The sequence below is a fragment of the Schistocerca cancellata genome, unplaced genomic scaffold (assembly GCF_023864275.1).
Source record: "Schistocerca cancellata isolate TAMUIC-IGC-003103 unplaced genomic scaffold, iqSchCanc2.1 HiC_scaffold_732, whole genome shotgun sequence".
Lineage (NCBI taxonomy): Eukaryota > Metazoa > Arthropoda > Insecta > Orthoptera > Acrididae > Schistocerca > Schistocerca cancellata.
The window spans coordinates 5,199,037-5,220,119 of record NW_026046743.1 but is presented as its reverse complement, the minus strand read 5'-3'; the positions used below and the strand labels follow the sequence as shown (position 1 = coordinate 5,220,119).

Here is a 21,083-nt window from a genome sequence, read left to right as displayed (position 1 = left end):
ATTTCGCGTCTGTAGCTCGTCATCTTCGTCGTGTAGCAATTTCAATGGCCACTAGTGTAGTTAAAAGTTTGATCAGAAAATATAGTAAAAGGTTCATTATAAACCTGGGGCTATGTTTCTCTCCCAGGTTTTGAAACGTGGGAACAGCATCATGTGTGACATTTAATTTATCTCGTGTTAGGCATATCCGGTAGAGTTCCGGTTGGAGCAGATGAAAATATCATGTATTCTTGAGCTTTCGTTCGCACGACGTGTTTACCTGAATTCAATAAAAAGAAGTCTGCCACGTGTCGAAAATTTGGTGAAATAACCAGAAAATGAATTTTTGTAAGCTTTCCAGTGCAGCTCTGCCAGAAAACACTGATGTCGGTTCCATTAGCGTGCAGTCAATAATTTTCGAATCTAAGCGAGCTGAATGAAATGTTAGAAGTCGTGTGCTAGACGTGGAAACAACTTTGCGCCTCCACACACTCTTACCAAAACATAAATCCTCTAGGTGTTTTGGTCAGACTATAGATATTTTAGGCCAGAGCTCCCGAACTTCTTTCTCTCGTAGACCACGTTCCAGTTTTTTCTGCTTTGGGTAAACCACCTGCCATTCATATACTGAATTTTTACGAAGTCACGACTTCAATTGTGTTTCTGACAGCTGATACAGTGCTCACTTTGAGAGATTTTAATCGTAGTAGTGCATGGCGAAAAACTTAAAAAGCATGCGAGAATTATACATTTATTAATTTAAACTACACAACACGCAAATATCGTAAAGTTAATTGGTAAATACTTGTAATGGTAGCGATAAGCAAGATGGACATTAGCAAATTTCGAATATTTGCCTTCTTTTTAATTAGGTTTAACCCCAAACCTCCCCGGTCAGTGATTACCAATTTGTTCCTCTTTTCATGAATATTGGCAACTGTGCCAAAACCCCATTACAAGAGGTTAGAAGGTGGGGAAGCTATCGAAAACTTTCTCGCAGTGATCCACAACACAGGGTAAACAACACGTATGTTTGTCTGAAGCCAGAATTGCCAATATCGCTTTTAAAGTGTATCTTAAGTACTTCTTTAGTGCTTATACTGATCAGTTCTTCTTTAAATACGGCATCCCTTTCTTCAATAGCACTGTATGGATCGATAATCCGCAGTGCTATTTATTCAGTTAAAACAACCTCAATTCTGAGTTTAAAGTCTCTGTAAAGGACTTTTAGTCTTGACCATAGGTTGAAATGTGACTGTCCTGCAGTTTGACTGGGACAAATTGGAAAACTGGGAAAATTTGCACGTTCCATTGATTTGTTTCATTACTTTCTCTGGCAAGAGAAGCTGAAATGATGAACTATGTTTTGCCGAAGCTGAGGATGTCACCTTATAACTGCAAGTTAGCCTCATTAAATTTAGTTAACATATCTGTTAAATAAGGAGTTTCTGGGTTTCACTCGATTAAAATTTTTTAAATTGTATCTTTAGTATTTAAAAACACTAAAATGGTCTCAAAAAGTTAGACAACTCTCGTCAAACATAAACCTTTTGAAACTAGCGTACTTCAGTGTGAAGGGGTAACCGATCAAAGCTCTCGACAACTTTTTCGCATTACTGCACCAATTGCTCAGAATTCAACGCACTGTTTCGAATTATGTTCACTGCATTAATGACAAATTGAAGAAATTTATTTAATTAACCACCAAGATTTTTTATTAAAAATGAAATTCCTCTAGTTGGAGGAATTTCATTTTTAATAAAAATCATACCAGCTGTGTCCCACCTTCATCCAGTTTAAATATGAATGTACGAAGACCAAGATTTTTAGCAACTGAATGTTACTGTTGTATGACGCAGTGTATTCCAGACCCCGGGTACATTTTGTTCTAGGGGGCTTGTAAATCCATGACCGCGCCGAAATATGACAGGACCTTCATCTCCTGTTGCTGATATTATATTTGGTGAAGGGATCGTTTTTTCCATCAAATAATCTTCCAGAGCTTTAAATATTGGTTCACCTTTAGCGTCTGTTGCCACAGTTCTTACGAAGAGAAATTCTTCTTGGGTTTCATGGTCCATAAGGAAACAAACATACGACAGTAACAATGATTAATTACCAGGTAAAGTTGATTCGTCCAATTGCATGTATAAATTGGTTGTTTGGAGATAATTATACAAGAGATTTCAGTATCGTAACTCATTTCATCAATACGTATATGAACTGTGTTATTGTTCAAAGGAATTCTTCTGAGTATATCATAAGTAGGTCGGTGGAGAGAATGTTTTTAAATCCTGTTCAGCGGGTGGCAAAATTAATTGTTCCCCAACTGTACGCGGATTTCTAGATTTTGCTGTAAGTAGTGAGACATAATAACATTCCTGCAAACCACATCTTTCTGTGACGTCGAAGTGAACAATCTGTCTACCATGAGTCCTTTTGAAGTATTTTTTAAGTATTTGTAAGTATTTCAAATCACCTATTTTATCAGGGTGATACTTTCTCAGATCAACCTGCAGCTTGGACGATTTCATAGCGCAATTGATGCTGAGTTGGAATGCCGTAAAATGGTAAAGAACCACATTTTCAGTTTTTAAACCTTTAAAATAATTTGTAATTTTCTGATTAAAACTGTGCAAAAATTGTTACGAAATTCTAATTAGAAATATTTTTATTTCATTTTTCAAAATGTTATGCGGTCCAGGAAAGTTACCCAACTTGTGATGGGTTTCTTATTCAAACCTTCGCATGTCCGAAAACATTATATACAGAAGTATGTGCATTTTACTCGTCTGTTGTAGAAACTTTGGTCTTTCGGTTGGTGTCATTGCCATAGCAACCTGTTGTGTTTACAGTTCAGTTTTTGATCTGTGAGTTAGTGTCCAGAGTTTTCAGTTTCGTTTCCACATAGTCCAGATCTTGTTATTCATCTTCTTGTTATATTCTGTGTTGAGTGACATAATTTCTTAGATGCTTCTAAGTGTATAATTATTTAAAAAGCGCAGATTTCACGTGAATCGATTTACAGACAGCTTTTGTGGAAGTGATTCTGTAGGAATATCTTATCGCTCTGGCAGTATAGATACGTCTCCATAATAATAGCCGACTGTCGTTCCTTAAAAACTAAACTCCGTCCGAACAGGTCTCGGAAGGCCAGAACGGTAATGACCGACCGCCGTGTCATCCCAAGCCCAGAGCCGTCACTGAACCAATGAAGTACAGCTCCTCAATTTGCCTCACAAGGGCTAGAGCACCCCGCTTGCCAACAGCGCTAGGCAGACCAGATGGTCACCCATCCAGGTGCTAGCCAAGCCCGCCAGCGCTTAACTTCGGTGATCTGACGGGAACCGGTGTTACCACTGGGGCAAGGCTGTTGGCACTAAAGTTCCTTATCACCATAAAAATTATTTCCTAGTGGCTGTTATAGAACCAATTAAGCTGATCAATAGAGGCTTGAGGTACCCCGATGATCTCAGTAAATGTCTTCCAGGTTGTGCCCAGAACCAAAGATGTCGTTCATCAATCTCATATGGACTAGCGTACATAAGAATACATGTTTTGGGATAAAAACTGGAATAGGGAATCAGTGATGCTCTTATTTCTTTCAGTTTTGGTAGATCAGAGATCATGAAAAGGCTTGACATTTTTTGTGATATTAACACGACAAAGGTCTTTAGCTTCTGGACAATGTGCGAGTAAGTAAAGCTCACTATGCAGCTGGATTTAATACAAAGAAAGTAAGGGCACCAAGAAGATGAAAGCTTCCAGGTGAGGAAGAAGAAGAAGAAGAAGAAGAAGAAGAAGAAGAAACAAAGGATGACACTGATTGCGCTACTGGACACTTGTGTTGACAAAATTAGAGATATCTGAGAATTTTCAAAATAAATTACTTGAGTCGCATTTTGTAGCATTTGAAATGTTGATTGTTATGTGTACCTTTATTTCAGAAATCACTAAACTAATGACGTTCAAATTTCCACAAATACTACAAAATAGTATAAGAGGTACGACTGAACTAGAATGATAAGAACTGGCTTATTCTCTGAGTTAGGGGGATTTGTATGGAATTTTCCCCAATTAAAAGTGGCTTGAAGGGTAAACAGTTCATTAATACTAAATTAACAAAAAATAAACACTGATTTTAGTTCAGTGAACTAATAATACATGATGAAATCAGCTGTCAAAATTTTAGAGTTCTCGGTATAAGGCAGAGAGAAAGGTGTTTAAAGGAAAGAGAGGCACACAGCAGTCAGTCTCAATCCCACTGGTTCTTAACACGCTTGCAAATCCAAGTTTCGGCTATAAGTAGCCATCTTCAGGGCATTTTCGATAAAATTCAACAGACTTGCGACAGTTCATGTCACCATATGTTCTTACAGGTGTATAGGCAGAAGAACACCTGAGTGCCGTTCTACCTATACAAGTTCACCTGAAAGAACCGCCGGCCGGCCGCTTTGGCCGAGCGGTTCTAGGCGCTTCAGTCTGGAACCGCGTGACCGCTACGGTCGCAGGTTCGAATCCTGCATCAGGCGTGGATGTGTGTGATGTCCTTAGGTTAGTTAGGTTTAAGTCCACTACTGGCCATTAAAATTGCTACACCAAGAAGAAGTGCAGATGATAAACGGGTATGCATTGGACAAATATATTATACTACAACTGACATGTGATTACATTTTCACGCAGTTTGGGTGCATAGATCCTGAGAAATCAGTACCCAGAACAACCGCCTCTGGCCGTAATAACGGACTTGATACACCAGGCCATTGAGTCAAACAGAGCTTGGATGGCGAGTGCAGGTACAGCTACCTATGCAGCTTCAACACAATACCACAGTTCATCAAGAGTAGTGACTGGCGTATTGTGACGAGCCAGTTGCACGGCCACCATTGACCAAATGTTTTCAATTGGTGAGAGATCTGGAGAATGTGCTGGCCAGGGCAGCAGTCGAACATTTTCTGTATCCAGAAAGGCCTGTACAGGACCTGCAACATGCGATCGTGCATTATCCTGCTGAAATGTAGGGTTTCGCAGGGATCGAATGAAGGGTAGAGCCACGGGTCGTAACACATCTGAAATATAATGTCCACTGTTCAAAGTACCGTCACTGGAAATAAGTGGTGACCGAGACGTGTAACCAATGGCACCCCATACCATCACGCCGGGTGATACGCCAGTATGGCGATGACGAATACAAGCTTCCAATGTGCGTTCACCGCGATGTCGCCAAACACGGATGCGACCATCATGATGCTGTAAACAGAACCTGGATTCGTCCGAAAAAATGACGTTTTGCCATTCGTGCACCCAGGTTCGTCGTTGAGTACACCATCGCAGGCGCTCCTGTCTGTGATGCAGCGTCAACGGTAACCGCAGCCACGGTCTCCGAGCTGATAGTCCATGCTGCTGCAAACGTCGTCGAACTGTTCGTGCAGATGGTTGTTTTCTTGCAAACGTCCCCATCTGTTGACTCAGGGATCGAGACGTGGCTGCACGATCCGTTACAGCCATGCGGATAAAATGCCTGTCATCTCGACTGGTAGTGATACGAGGCCGTTGGGATCCAGCACGGCGTACCGTATTACCCTCCTGAACCCACCGATTCCATATTCTGCTAATAGTCATTGGATCTCGACCAACGCGAGCAGCAATGTCGCGATACGATAAACCGCAATCGCGATAGGCTACAATCCGCCCTTTATCAAAGTCGGAAACGTGATGGTACGCGTTTCTCCTCCTTACACGAGGCATCACAACAACGTTTCACCAGGCAACGCCGGCCAACTGCTGCTTGTGTATGAGAAATCGGTTGGAAAGTTTCCTCATGTCAGCACGTTGTAGGTGTCGCCACCTGCGCTAACCTTGTGTGAATGCTCTGAAAAGCTAATCATTTGCATATCAGAGCATCTTCTTGCTGTCGGTTAAATTTCGCGTCTGTAGCACGTCATCTTGGTGGTGTAGCAATTTTAATGGCCAGTAGTGTAGGTCTAAGTTCTAGGGGACTGATGACCTCAGATGTTAAGTCCCATAGTGCCGACAGCCATTTGAACCATGTTTTTGAACGCCGCAAGTATGTTGAATTGTAACGTAAATGGACAGAAAATGGCTATTTATAGTCGAAATCTATATTTGCAGGAGTGATAAAAACTAGTGGGATTCCTACAGACTACTGTGTGCCTGTCCTTCCTTACGTACTACGGTCGCCGTGCACAAAGGTTCTTGAGGGAATCAAAGTTGGTTAAGGTACACAAAGTTGGCGAATTTGACATTGGTGAGATAGGGCGTTACGACTCCCCTTAAAACCTTGTTCCGGCCTGCCTGTATGGGTTTTTCCGCTCACATGTCTGCCCTGCAAGTTTTAGTCTATCGATGGAGGTCGACATAGACTACTTTGGGGGATCGGAGTTTTAGGCGAAGGAGCGTGTCGCGGACGTGCCGGAGTGCTGCGGTAGCGGCAGGAGCGGCGGCTCACCTGCAGTTGCCACGTGGCGGCGGCGGCGTCGAGGCGCAGCGCGACGGCGGGGCTCGGGGGGCGGCAGGAGCCGGGGGCGGCCCAGGCGGCGGCGGCGGCGGGGGCGGCGGCCGCGGAGGCGGGCAGCCGGGGGCGCGCCGACAGCTGCGGCGGCGACAGCAGCGCCCCTCGCGACACGGCGGCGCACGCCGAACAGCCGCGGCGCTGCAACACGCCGCCGCGCGCCCTGTAGCGGTCGCCCTCACACCGCACGTGTTTCTCGGCGTGAAGCACGCCGAGATGCGGTCTCCTTCGTAGCTACTGCGGGCCCAGGCACAAACTGGTACACGGGGCGCTATTTAGGATCAGTAGACCCCCAGCCTAAACCTGTAGTGCCGGACCTAGTAAGGGGAAACTTTGCGACAACTAAGCCGCGAAACAACATTTAAAGCAATTTTGGAGCACTATATTAAAATCATCGTTTATATCATTTACATCTACATCTATAATCTACACGACCACTCTGCAATTCACACTTAAGTCGCAGGCAGAGGATGTATCGAACCACCTTTACAATATTTCTTTACCGTTCTACTATCTAAGAGCGAGCGGGAAAAACGAACACCTAAATTTTTATTTACACAGAGCGGTACACTGCACCAAACACTAAAACAGCCACGATGTATATATATATATATATATATATATATATATATATATATATATATTAGGAGTGGAATATGAACGTGTGGAAGATTAGGTCACTCAATAATATTCATTCAATTATGTAATTATTTCTTAAAAATATGATAATTATGTAAAACAGAGACAATATTTGTCTCACATTCTTTGTTAATCTATGTCATTCTTGTCTTTTCTTTTGTACCCTTTCGTCGTCTTCTTCTGATGTACATCGCCGACGCAAGACGCGAATCGATTTGAGGTATGTTGAATGAAAAACATTTAATGTAAAATTATTGTACTTTTATGTACATTTGCTGGTAATAGAAAAATCAAATAGAGCCAAATGCGTTAAAACTATTTATGATTAATTATTGAAAAACCAGTTCCTCTTTTAATTATAATTTTGTATTAATTGTTGTATCATAGCTGCAAGAAGCGCAGCCATTGTTAGTTGCGATTATATAGCAACTTCGTCTGTACTTCCAGTTGAAAATAGCATGGGTTTCTGTTAAACTAATTTGCAAAACAATTTAATAATTTTTTTATTGGTGGCATCAATTTAAATGATAAATTATTTATTGAGCAAATGAAAATCTTAATTAAAAAAGAAATCCTCTATCTTTTGTCGGCCGCCATCTTAACTTTTATCACAGCGGCAAATTTAAATTGCTTGAAACTGCAAACAATATTCCGATGTGTAAGAAATAAATGTGCACCGGCGGTACTGAACTCTATTTACAAAAGAAAAAAAATTAATCGAATCAGACTGCATTTTCTAAAAACAGTGCTGATGGTATTTATTGTTGAACAAGATTACACTGATGATGTATGAGGCCAAAATTAAACTACGCACGAATCACGGAGAAAAATATTCCTGGTAGCATACGGCAGTGTTGTGTGCGGGTGGTATTCTACGGCTCGTTTTCATGATCAATTTGCTAAGAATAATTAAATCCATCGAAGACAAAAATTATAAAAGCTCTGATGTACGATCTATAATTTTAGTGATATGAACACAACTTACAGTCAACATTATTACACTACGTCAGGTGGAATTCTTGTGCAATTTGAACAAAATAATTATCCGGGAGAAGTTTTAGTATGAAGAATGCATTATACATGTGTATAATATTGTCAGTATCATTTACAAAATCAAATCAATGCAACTGCTAAAAAAAACAAAGTGAATTCAAACCGCAGAATACCATAGAGTATCGTATCATCCATACTCATTGCATTTGTCCATGTTGATGCTACGCAAAAATCCGCCACAACGCCTACGAAACAGGTGAGCCACCAGTTTTGGTGCCGCAATCTTACTGCGGTCCAGTGTCGTACCTCTAGCTGTAGCGTCCGCTTTCGCCCTCCTGACGTCGATGAATTTGGAAAAGATATCGAAATGCAGGTCGCCACTGGTGGAGCAAGGATTTAGTCTGCTGGTGATGGCAATACGGGCACCTGCTCACGAGTGAAATGGCAATGGAAACCATTAGAGGTATCATAAGAAACTTCATCTGCACCACTAAAGAAGGTTTCAAACGTTCCTTCCGTCTGTTCCTCGCAGCTTCCATCGCGAAGTCATACACACACACACACACACACACACACACACAAAATGGTTCAAATGGCTCTGAACACTAAGGTCATCAGTCCCCTAGAACACACACACACGGGGAGGCGGACACAAGCACGCTGTCTCGGCCTCGTGCCGCGCCCAAGAGAAATTACGCGACGTACTGCTCTGAGGATTTAATTGGCGTCGTTAACTTTGGCGGACCTGAATTTACCGTCAGCACTGCTACACTATTCCATCAGTATGAATAAGGGTCGATTACTTGATGTAGAAATACTTTCACGGTTGAGGCAAGCGGCCATTCAGATTTCGCACAGTTTTGAAATATACATAGGAAGATCTTGATCGCACAAAACTTTATTAATCGCTTAATGAAGAATTGTACTATCAAGACCTTCCTATGTTTCAAAGTTGTGCTGAATAAGGGTCACCCGTCACGCTTTGAGTTGCGAGACGGGGTCAAACTTCATACAACTCCAAAGTCAAGAATTAAAAGCCCTATAACTGTGTAACAACTTTCACGAAAGATTCCAAGAATATAAACACAGATAACAGTTATTTACCACCTACAAATGGCTGCTACCCAACAGCAAAACAGGGATGTCACTCGAAATCCACAGGGGGAAAGTGTCACACAAAAATATCACCCTCAGATTTGTACGGAAACAAATGAAAGAAAACGATTTATTGTCACATAGACAACACGGATTCAGAAAATATCGTTCTTGTGAAACACAACTAGCTCTTTATACTCATGAAGTAATAAGTGCTATCGACAGGGGATGTCAAGTTAATTCCATATTCTTAGATTTCCAGAAGGCTTTCGACACCGTTCCTCACAAGCGTCTTCTAACCAAAGTGCGTGCCTACGGAGTATCGCCTCAGCTGTGCGACTGGATTCGTGATTTCCTGTCAGAAAGGTCACAGTTCGTAGAAATAGACGGAAAGTCATCGAGTTGAACAGAAGTAATATCCGGCGTTCCCCAAGGAAGTGTTATAGGCCCTCTATTGTTCCTGATCTACAGGATGAAAAGTATTTAAACCGACAAACTCTGGGAGGTTGTAGTGGACATCAAAACAAATATTTTTCCCTAATGTCATTTTTTCCTATGAGGATTATTTAAACCAGTGGAGGCCTTATTACGCTCTTCAGTTGTTAGAGGCCGTATTACGCTCTTCAGTTGTAGGCAACTGCTGTCCACCAGTGTAGTAGTGCATTGTCTCTGTTTACTAATGGAGCGCTACACCTGGAGTGAGTACACTGATATGGTTGGTGCGTACTACGTAGCGCACCACAATGGACGAGCTGCACAGCGGGTTTATCAACAAAAATATCCTAATCGCCGTATCCCGCATCATGCGACCTTTGCTGCTGTGTACCAACGTCTGCGTGAGACCGGTTCAGTTAGCAGATTACCTGGACAGGGACGCCGTCGCACGGTAAGAAGGCTGCAATTTGAGGAAGCCGTCTTGCAGCACGTGGAGCGGGATCCTTCAATCAGCACTCGGGTGCAATTGCACGTAACACGGGGACGAATCAGACGAATGTAAGAACAGTCCTTCGAGAGCAATTCTTACGTCCATTTCACTTACATCGTGTCCACAACCTGGAAGCAGTTGATTATCCACCCAGGGCACAGTTTTCGCAGTGGTACCTGGAACAGTGTGAAATGCATCCTAAATTTCCACCCTCTGTGTTGTTTACGGATAAAGCAACATTCGGGCAAGATGGAGTCTTCAACATGTACAATTCGCATGTTTGGAGTGAGGATAACCCACATGCCACAGTTACTAGCGCTCATCAAGTGCGGTTCTTCGTTAATGTGTGGGTCGGTGTTGTTGGGGACTGTTTAATTAGGTCGTATCTGATACCTAGGCCATTAAATGGCAGGCACTATTACAATTTTCTCGCCAGAGCATTGCCAGAATTGGTGGATGACGTCCCGCTCCCTACAAGACAACGCATGTGGTTCCAACATGACGAGGCGCCGGCACATTTCAGTCGTCGTGGGCGTCGATTCCTGGTCCGACGGTTCCCAGAAACGTGGATTGGCAAAGGTGGTCCTGTACCATGGCCTGCTCGATCCCCAGATATGTCAAAATGTTCAAATGTGTGTGAAATCTTATGGGACTTAACTGATAAGGTCATCAGTCCCTAAGCTTAATCACAACTTAACCTAAATTATCCTAAGGACAGACACACACATACCCATGGCCGAGGGAGGACTCGAACCTCCGCCGGGACCAGCCGCACAGTCCATGGCTGTAGCGCCTGAGACCGCTCGGCTAATCCCGCGCGGCCCAGATATGTCCCCTCTGGATTTTTTTGTGTGGGGAGAGATGCACAACCTTGTTTACGCAACTCCTGTTGCATCAGAAGATGATCTGGTTGCCCGGAGAGTAGCAGCAGCAGGAACAATACAGGTTACTCCTGGGGTTTTTGCCCGTGTCAGACAGAACATGATCCGACGATGTAACCTTTGTTTACGTGTCACTGAAGGCATTTTTGAAAATCTACTGTAATTGAAATTGGGTTGTGTTAATGTGTTGTCTCTTGGTCATAAAAAATTGGAAAAGTGTTTGTTGGTTTAATTAATTTGCCGCCAGAGAAATCTTCCTCTACCGGTTTAAATACTCCTCATAGCAAAAATAAAATTAGGGAAAAATATTTGTTTTGGTGTCCCCTACAATCTCCCAGAGTTTGTCGGTTTAAATACTTTTCATCCTGTATATTAACGAGATAGGTGACAATCTGAGTAGCCGTCTTAGATTGTTTGCAAATGATACTGTCATTTACCGTCTTGGAAAAGTCATCAGATGATCAAAACGGCTTGCAAAATGATTTAGACAAGATATCTTTATGATGCGAAAAGTGGCAATTCACCCTGAATAAAGAAAAGTGTGAAATTATTCACATGAGTATTGAAAGAAATCATCTAAATTTCGATTACGCGATAAGTCACACAAATCTGAAGGCTGTAAATTCAACTAAATAATTAGAGATTACAATTACAAATAACCTAAATTGGAACGATCACATAGATAATATTGTGGGTAGAGCAAACCAAAGACTGCGATTCATTGGCAGAACACTTAGAAGGTGCAACAGGTCTACTAGAGAGACTGCTTACACCACGCTTTCCCTCCCTATTCTGGAGTATTGCTGTGCGGTGTGGGATCCGCATCAGGGGGGACTGACGGATGACATCGAAACAGTACAAAGAAGGGCAGCTCGTTTTGTATTATCGCGAAATAGGGGAGATAGTGTCACAGACATGATACGTGAATTGGATTGGCAATCATTAAAACAAAGGCGTTTTTCGTTGCGACGGTATCTTCTTGTGAAATTTCAATCACCAGTTTTCTCCTCCGATTGCGAAAACATTCTGTTGCCACCCACCTACATAGAGAGAAACGATCATCACGATAAAATAAGAGAAATCAGGGCTCGCATAGAAAAATTTAAGAGCTCGTTTTTCCCACGTGCCGTTCGAGAGTGGAACGGTAGAGAGACAGCTTGGAGGTGGTTCATTGAACTCTCTGCCAGGCACTTTATTGTGAATAGCAGAGCAATCACGTAGATGTAGATGTAGAAATTCATTTGAATTCTGCGTCCTCGGTTGTCACCCATGTCACAGCCACCGACTACGCAACGAGGTGGCTTGGCCATCTCGTCTGTTGAGAAGATGAATGTGGTATTGTGGGGCGGCGGGTAAAATTACATATAGTTCGTTATTTAGTTTCTAAGTTGAAATCTTTGCTAGTCTTGTGAGTTTTCTGGATACCAAAACCTTTTACAAGGGCCTGAAAATTATTTGTGCAAACAGCCAGAAAGTGAAGGAGACCGTGCTGTTCAATAATCTTCAGTCCACAGGTCCACACTCCAGCCGGCTGGAACTGAAATAAAATATTCTGACACTCTAAGAATTTTGCACAGGAGACAGCTACCACGACGATAAATAAAAGTGTACTGTTGTTCAACGGATCAGTAAATTCTGGTAATGGTTCCAATGAACAAGTTACAAGTCACAGATTCGTCAATGCTTATCCTGTCGTTGGCAGCCTCGAAACACCGCAAACACTATTTCTGCTCCTTGTTCGTAGTTACGTAAAGTTAACTACCCACATTGAAAGTGGAGAATGATGTCAGACACTTGCCACGAGATTTTCTGTGGCGGGTAGCACACAAAACGAAACATCGAAAACGAAACACGAGCTTTCCAGCTACATTACTAAATCCAAGAAACTTCACTTTTACGTATTTGCATTATATAAGCTCGATATTTCATTCGAACAAACAACAATCCCTGCATGTCATTGTTAACGTCATCTACGGCTTAAACGGACATGGCCACGGAAAGATTCACATCACATTATGTATCGTTGGAAGATAAAACACGTACGACGAACGACAATTGAATTTACATATGCATGGTGTAGATGGCGAAAGAAAAACTTGCTCCAAAGTTGCTTCCACCTTAGGCAGCAGAGTCCGCTCAATATCCATTATGATTCCAAAATTATTTAAATCCTTATTAGATGAAGATTAACAACGATACCAGTTGTTTCTAAGTACGTATGTACGTTATTTATGTTCTATAAAATCCTTTCGCTGTTAATTCTCAAATTTGGAACTCTAGAATTTTTCAGATGGAACTGAGGGTGGATAGTGGCCTCTGATCTGTTTCTATTTTAATTTCTGTCCCTTTGTAAATTTACCATATCTTGAAACTTGGTGCAGCTTCATTGTTACATATAATAAATATAGTGCTGTCATCTAGGCTCTGTAGCTCAACAACAAAGATTAGTGACTGTAACTCGTTTTACAAAATTTAGTTACAGAAACTGTTTACTTCTTAATACTTAAAAAAGTAGATCAGGTAGCTTCATGAAAACTTCTACCTGTATTTATGTTATAAACTGCATCTAAATCCAAAATAATTATTCAAAAAGTGCATTTTTATAGTAATTAATTAGCGAATCATGTCAAGATTCACAATATTTAACCTTTTCATAGTCTTACATAATCTCACCATGTCTTAAGACAGCACCGAAACATTTAATTTTACCTAGGTATACTACGAAATCTCTTTGTTAGCGGTTCATCGCTGCTAAGTTCTGCTCCACCTCTGTCGAGCTATTGTGAAAAATCAGTACTTTATTAACCACACTAGCGCCCGCTGCTTCCCTCACAGCATCCGTTGCTAGCGCCTTTCGATACCGCCACCAGCCGTCCAGCGGTGTGCCGTGGTTGCCGTCCCACCTAGGCGCTTGCAACTCACCACAGCACATCGAGAGCGCAGCAGCCGTACCGGCAACTGGCGGCGCCACATGCGCTGCATACTGACGGCGCCAGCTCGTCTCTGTGACACTGGAAAGGTTTCACAGTATTCATCCGCAGAACGGCTTTAAGGGACGTCGACCCGCCGCTCTCTAGTCAGTCAACATTGGGAGTTATCAGGTGGCGTTCTCTAGGTCAAGGGCACACCGCACATTCGTCAGAGTGCAGCGCACCGCATTCTGGTCCTACTTCCTCGCATATCGCATCCAACCTTCTGAGACATCGCTAGTGCATCGGATTGTACGAACACTGGCCTATGTCAGTGTTACTCTGCTATACAGACACTGTGCTCATCTTTGAGATGTAGGAATTATTATTACGTTGGTATTAGACGCTTTCCCCCGGTGAGGACGACCTTTCGTTGTATTAATTTAGAAGCTATTCTTGCTTAAGGCAGATCTAGTAAGGATACGGCTAAGCGAACATATGCGCTCGCGGTAAAATATGGCTGTCAGGAGTCATTTCGGAGTGCGGGGGAAGTGCAAACCGTGGGCTGTCTTCAGAGGAATGACAGCATGTTAAGTTCCACGTAGTTTCAAACGCAAGGATATATATTTAATTGTACAGTGTTTGTAGCTCTTTTGCAGTCAATGCAAAGGAGCATTATGGATGGGTTAGCAACTTCAAGGCGAATCTCAGACACAGTATTATCAATTTAAAGTACACTACTGGCCATTAAAATTGTTACACCACGAAGATGACGTGCTACAGACGGGAAATTTAACCGACAGGAAAAAATATGCTGTGATATGTAAATGATTAGCATTTCAGAGCATTCACACAAGGTTGGCGCCGGTGGCGACACCTACAACGTGCTGACATGAGCAAAGTTTCCAACCGATTTCTCACACATACACAGCAGTTGACCGGCGTTGCCTGGTGAAACGTTGTTGTGATGCCTCGTGTAAGGAGGAGAAATGCGTACCAACACGTTTCCGACTTTGATAAAAGTCGCATTATAGCCTACAGCGATTTCGATTTATCGTATCGCGACATTGCTGCTCGCGTTGGTCGAGATCCAACGACTGCTAGCGGAATATGGAATCGGTGCGTTCAGCAGGGTAATACGGAACGCCGTGCTGGATCCCAGCGGCCTCGTACCAGTAGCAGTCGAGATGACAAGCATCTTATCTGGAAGGCTGTAACGCATCGTGCAGCCACGTCTCGATCCCTGAGTCAATAGATGGGGACGTCTGCAAGACAACAACCATCTGCACAAACAGTTCGACGACGTTTGCAGCAGCATGGACTATCAGCTCGGAGACCATGGCTGCGGTTACCCTTGACGCTGTATCGCAGACAGGAGTGCCTGCGGTGGTGTACTCAACGACGAACCTAGGTGCACGAATGGCAAAACCTCATTTTTTCGGGCGAATCCAGGAAACGCGTATTCGTCATCGCCATACAGGCGTATCATCCGGCGTGATGCTATGGATTACCATTGGTTACACGTCTCGGTCACCTCTTGTTCGCATTGACGGCACTTTGAACAGTGGACGTTACATTTCAGATGTGTTACGACCCTTGGCTCTACCCTTCATCCGATCCCTGCAGAACCCTACATTTCAGCAGGATAATGCACGACCGCATGTTGCAGGTCCTGTACGGGTCTCTCTGGATACAGAAAATGTTCGACTGCTTCCCTAGCCAGCACATTCTCCAGATCTCTCGCCAATTGAAAACGTCTGGTCAATGGTGGTCGAACAACTGGCTCGTCACAAAACGCCAGTCACTTCTCTCGATGAACTGTGGTTTCGTGTTGAAGCTGCATGGTCAGCAGTACCTATACACGACACCCAAGCTCTGTTTGACTCAATGCCCAGGCGTATCAAGGCCGTTATTACGGCCAGAGGTGTTTGTTCTGGGTACTGATTTCTAAGGATCTATGCACCCAGATTGCGTGAAAATGTAATCACATGTCAGTTCTAGTATAATATACACTCCTGGAAATGGAAAAAAGAACACATTGACACCGGTGTGTCAGACCCACCACACTTGCTCCGGACACTGCGAGAGGGCTGTACAAGCAATGATCACACGCACGGCACAGCGGACACACCAGGAACCGCGGTGTTGGCCGTCGAATGGCGCCAGCTGTGCAGCATTTGTGCACCGCCGCCGTCAGTTCAGCCAGTTTGCCGTGGCATACGGAGCTCCATCGCAGTCTTTAACACTGGTAGCATGCCGCGACAGCGTGGACGTGAACCGTATGTGCAGTTGACGGACTTTGAGCGAGGGCGTATAGTGGGCATGCGGGAGGACTGGTGGACGTACCGCCGAATTGCTCAACACGTGGGGCGTGAGGTCTCCACAGTACATCGATGTTGTCGCCAGTGGTCGGCAGAAAGTGCACGTGCCCGTCGACCTGGGACCGGACCACAGCAACGCACGGATGCACGCCAAGGCCGTAGGATCCTACGCAGTGCCGTAGGGGACCGCACCGCCACTTCCCAGCAAATTAGGGACACTGTTGCTCCTGGGGTATCGGCGAGGACCATTCGCAACCGTCTCCATGAAGCTGGGCTACGGTCCCGCACACCGTTAGGCCATCTTCCGCTCACGCCCCAACATCGTGCAGCCCGCCTCCAGTGGTGTCGCGACAGGCGTGAATGGAGGGACGAATGGAGACGTGTCGTCTTCTGCGATGAGAGTCGCTTCTGCCTTGGTGCCAATGATGGTCGTATGCGTGTTTGGCGCCGTGCAGGTGAGCGCCACAATCAGGACTGCATACGACCGAGGCACACAGGGCCAACACCCGGCATCATGGTGTGGGGAGCGATCTCCTACACTGGCCGTACACCACTGGTGATCGTCGAGGGGACACTGAATAGTGCACGGTACATCCAACCCGTCATCGAACCCATCGTTCTACCATTCCTAGACCGGCAAGGGAACTTGCTGTTCCAACAGGACAATGCACGTCCACATATATCCCGTGCCACCCAACGTGCTCTAGAAGGTGTAAGTCAACTACCCTGGCCAGCAAGATCTCCGGATCTGTCCCCCATTGAGCATGTTGGGGACTGGATGAAGCGTCGTCTCACGCGGTCTGCACGTCCAGCACGAACGCTGGTCCAACTGAGGCGCCAGGTGGAAATGGCATGGCAAGCCGTTCCACAGGACTACATCCAGCATCTCTACGATCGTCTCCATGGGAGAATAGCAGCCTGCATTACTGCGAAAGGTGGATATACACTGTACTAGTGCCGACATTGTGCATGCTCTGTTGCCTGTGTCTATGTGCCTGTGGTTCTGTCAGTGTGATCATGTAATCTATCTGACCCCAGGAATGTGTCAATAAAGTTTCCCCTTCCTGGGACAATGAATTCACGGTGTTCTTATTTCAATTTCCAGGAGTGTATTTGTCCAATGAATACCCGTTTATCATCTCCATTTCTTTGTGGTGTAGCATTTTTAATGGCCAGTAGTGTATAAATCGAAATTGATCGACGCAGTCGCACGTGTGTGGTGAGGTAGGTGGTCGCCTGGTGTGCGGAGGTAGGCAACCCTGTGCTACCTACCTGCGCGGCGTGCAGCAGCGGCGGCGCCCTCCCCCAGCCAGAGCCGCTGTCCGGCTGCGGCAGCAGCAGCGCGCGCCGCGGGCCCAGCCGGTGCGCCGTGGTCTGTACGCGGGCGCGCGGCAGCCGCCGCAGCTGAAGCGCCGGCCACAGCCGCGACGCGCACTCCTCCGCGGCGGGCTGCGGCGGCGACGGCGGCGCCGGCCCTGCGGGCGGACGCGGGAGCGCGGCGTCAGAGAAACAATATCTGTGCCTTTAGAGTAGTTCTGAAACAGTGGCAGGACGCCACGAAACGCAATATTACTGAAGACATCTGGCGGTTGTTCGTGAAAGCTGTCGGTTGACTGTCTTATCGCTAGAATGTGTTAGGATCAGTGACATCAAATAGAAGAGGTAGTAAAGCAGCGTTCCCACAGCTAACGAAAATCTGTGCATGAATCCTCCACCATCGATGCCTGTAAGTGTTTCCGTACAGGTAACCAAAATTCGTAGTTACACAATTTTCAGGGTGGCTTTTGTGCTAGAGGGCATACAGTCAGGTTTTTCAACATGACTACAACTACAGTAATACGTGCGGGCAGAGGTCTACAAACAGAAAACGAATCTCTCCCCCCCTCCCTCTTTCTCTTTATAATGGACAGAAAAATATATTCCTCCTAAAATAATTCTTGCCTCTCCGTGATGTTATTCAGTCTGTATATTGGGCAAGCAGTAAAGGAAACAAAAGAAAAGTTCAGAGTAGGTATTAAAATTCATGGAGAAGAAATAAAAACTTTGAGGTTCGCTGACGACATTGTAATTCTGTCAGAGACTGCAAAGGACTTGGAAGAGCAGTTGAACGGAATGGATAGCGTCTTGAAAGGAGGATATAAGATGAACATCAACAAAAGCAAAACGAGGATAATGGAATGTAGTCGAATTACGTCGAGTCGTGATGAGGGAATTAGATTAGGAATTGACACACTTAAAGTAGTAAAGGAGTTTTGCTACTTGGGGAGCAAAATAACTGATGATGGTCGAAGCAGAGAGGATATAAAATGTAGACTGGCAATGGCAAGGAAAGCGTTTCTGAAGAAGAGAAATTTGTTAACATCGAGTATAGATTTAAGTGTCAGGAAGTCGTTTCTGAAAGTATTTGTGTGGAGTGTAGCCATGTATGGAAGTGAAACATAGACGATAAATAGTTTGGACACGAAGAGAATAGAAGCTTTCGAAATGTGGTGCTACAGAAAAATGCTGAAGATTAGATGGGTAGATCACATAATTAATGAGGAGGTATTGAATAGAATTGGAGAGAAGAGGAGTTTGTGGCACAACTTGACTAGAAGAAGGGATCGGTTGGTAGGACATGTTCTGAGACATCGAGGGATCACCAATTTAGTATTGGAGGGCAGCGTGGAGGGTAAAAATCGTAGAGGGAGACCAAGAGATGAATACACTAAGCAGATCCAGAAGGATGTAAGTTGCAGTAAGTACTGGGAGATGAAGAAGCTTGCAGACGATAGAGTAGCATGGAAAGCTCCATCAAACCAGTCTCAGGACTGAAGACCACAACAACAACAACAACAACAACAAAATAATTTATTGATATCAAGACTCCCACTTTTTTTGAGTCATCAGGCTTCTCACTGATTTGATATGACCCATCACGAGTTCCCCTCTTGCGCCAACCTCTTCATCTCGGAATTACATTTTCACCCTATAGCCTCAATTATTTGTTCAATGCAGTATATTTTCTTACAGCTTTTGCCCTCTACAGCTCCCTGTAGTACCATAAAAGTTACTTATTGATATCTTAACACGTGTCCTATCATTTTCTAGTTCTTGTCCATTTGTCCCTTTCTTCGCTGATTTTGCAGAGAACTTTCTCATTCCTTTTTCTACCAGTCCATCAAGTTGTCAACATCGTTCTATAGCACCACATTTCAAACGCTTAGATTCTCTTGTTTTCCGATTATCCCACAGTCCACGGAACACTACCATACAATGGTGTGCTCCAAACGTACAAGAGCATACGGTACATCTCCTCCCCGTAGAGTCTTCTGATGTAACTGTTCGGGCTTTCCCGGCGAGATCGTGACGTGTGGAATAATCGGTCTACTGTCGGATGTTTGTGTCGCTCTGGCACAGTATTTCAGCCACGTAACTCGTTGCCTTCTTCAGGTGCTACCTGAGACTGCCGTATTGGAGCACCAGGGAAGTGCCAACATCTCAGGAGCAGCGGCAGGCGGGCGCGGACCGCGAACGGAACGCCAAACGAGGGACGAGCCTCAGAGAGCGGCCACAGATGGCGACCAAGTCGGGAGCGGACGTCCGAGGGAGCACCGGGGAAGAGACAACACCTTAGAAGCAGCGCCAGGCGGGCGTGGACGGCAAAGAGAGCACCCAGCGCCCTCTGGGCAAAAATACTGGACGAGATCCTCCAATACGGCAGTCTCAGGTAGCACCTGAAGAAGGCAACGAGTTATGTGGCCGAAATATTGTGCCAGAGCGACACAAACATCTGGCATCAGACCTGATTATTCCACATGTACAAGAGCATGTTGAGAAATAATGTCTCCCAATTTTTACGTCAAAACTCTTAAAGGTTTTCAGATAAAGCGAACATTATTAACATTCTACATCTTTATTCATCATGTCTACATACTTATTTCTCAACGTATTCACCATGGCAACGAAGACATTTCTCCCAGTGAGAGGCCAGTTTGTTGATACCACCACTGTAGAAGGTTTGACTGTGTTGACAGAGCGACAACCTCACCTCTGATTGCACCACTTCATTACTATAAAAGTGGAGAGTTTGTAGGCATTCTTTAACTTTTGGAAGCAGATGAATAGCTGATGGGATCAAGTCGGGGCTGTATGGTGGATGATCGAAGACAGTGCTCCCAAGGTGTCGGATTGTTGTAGATGTCACAGTGCTTCTGTGTGATCTGCTATTGTCATCCTATAGGAGAGACTGCTCCATGTGCGGACGGACTCTTCGAATTCAAAACTCAATTACAGCCCACTGTTCCTCATACACTGACATAGTTGTATGAGTTATATGACACAATGTCATGTTAGGCCCAATTCATACAGAAGTGGCGTTCCGTGGATGTCTGGGGGTGGGGTGGGGTGGGGGGGGGGCATGGGGGCATGTGCACTGTTTCACGCCAACTCCGTGTTAACTAATGCGGAAATTACACAGAGATGGCCTGTTGGGGATGCGTCACTTCATGGTCCGCAACACATCCGTTTGTTGTATGAATGGCATCAAACGGCACCACCATTTAGGATAGGGAAAGTTAATTTTGTGCGACATTCTGAGCACAAGTTACAGCCAGGTGCAGGCTGGATTGCAGTGAGTTACGCATACCAACGGTTGCGAAGTAGAATGGAGGCCACAGGCCTGTCGAACCACTGAAAAGCGTAAACTCAGCGTTTCGCAAGGCGCAAACTACAGACAGAAGGGGCCCACTGGCGCAACTGGGGTGTGGTGAGTACGTGACTTGGATGGAGCGTTAGCAAAACAGAGGCGCACAGATGCGTATAAATAGG

The 21,083-nt window shown here is 44.6% G+C and overlaps 1 pseudogene; it reads right to left on the bottom strand.

Moving 5' to 3' along the window:
* Positions 1-3,239: 3,239 nt before the first annotated feature.
* On the bottom strand, positions 3,240-3,357 carry LOC126141642 (5S ribosomal RNA; annotated as a pseudogene).
* Between the last annotated feature and the right edge of the window lie 17,726 nt (positions 3,358-21,083).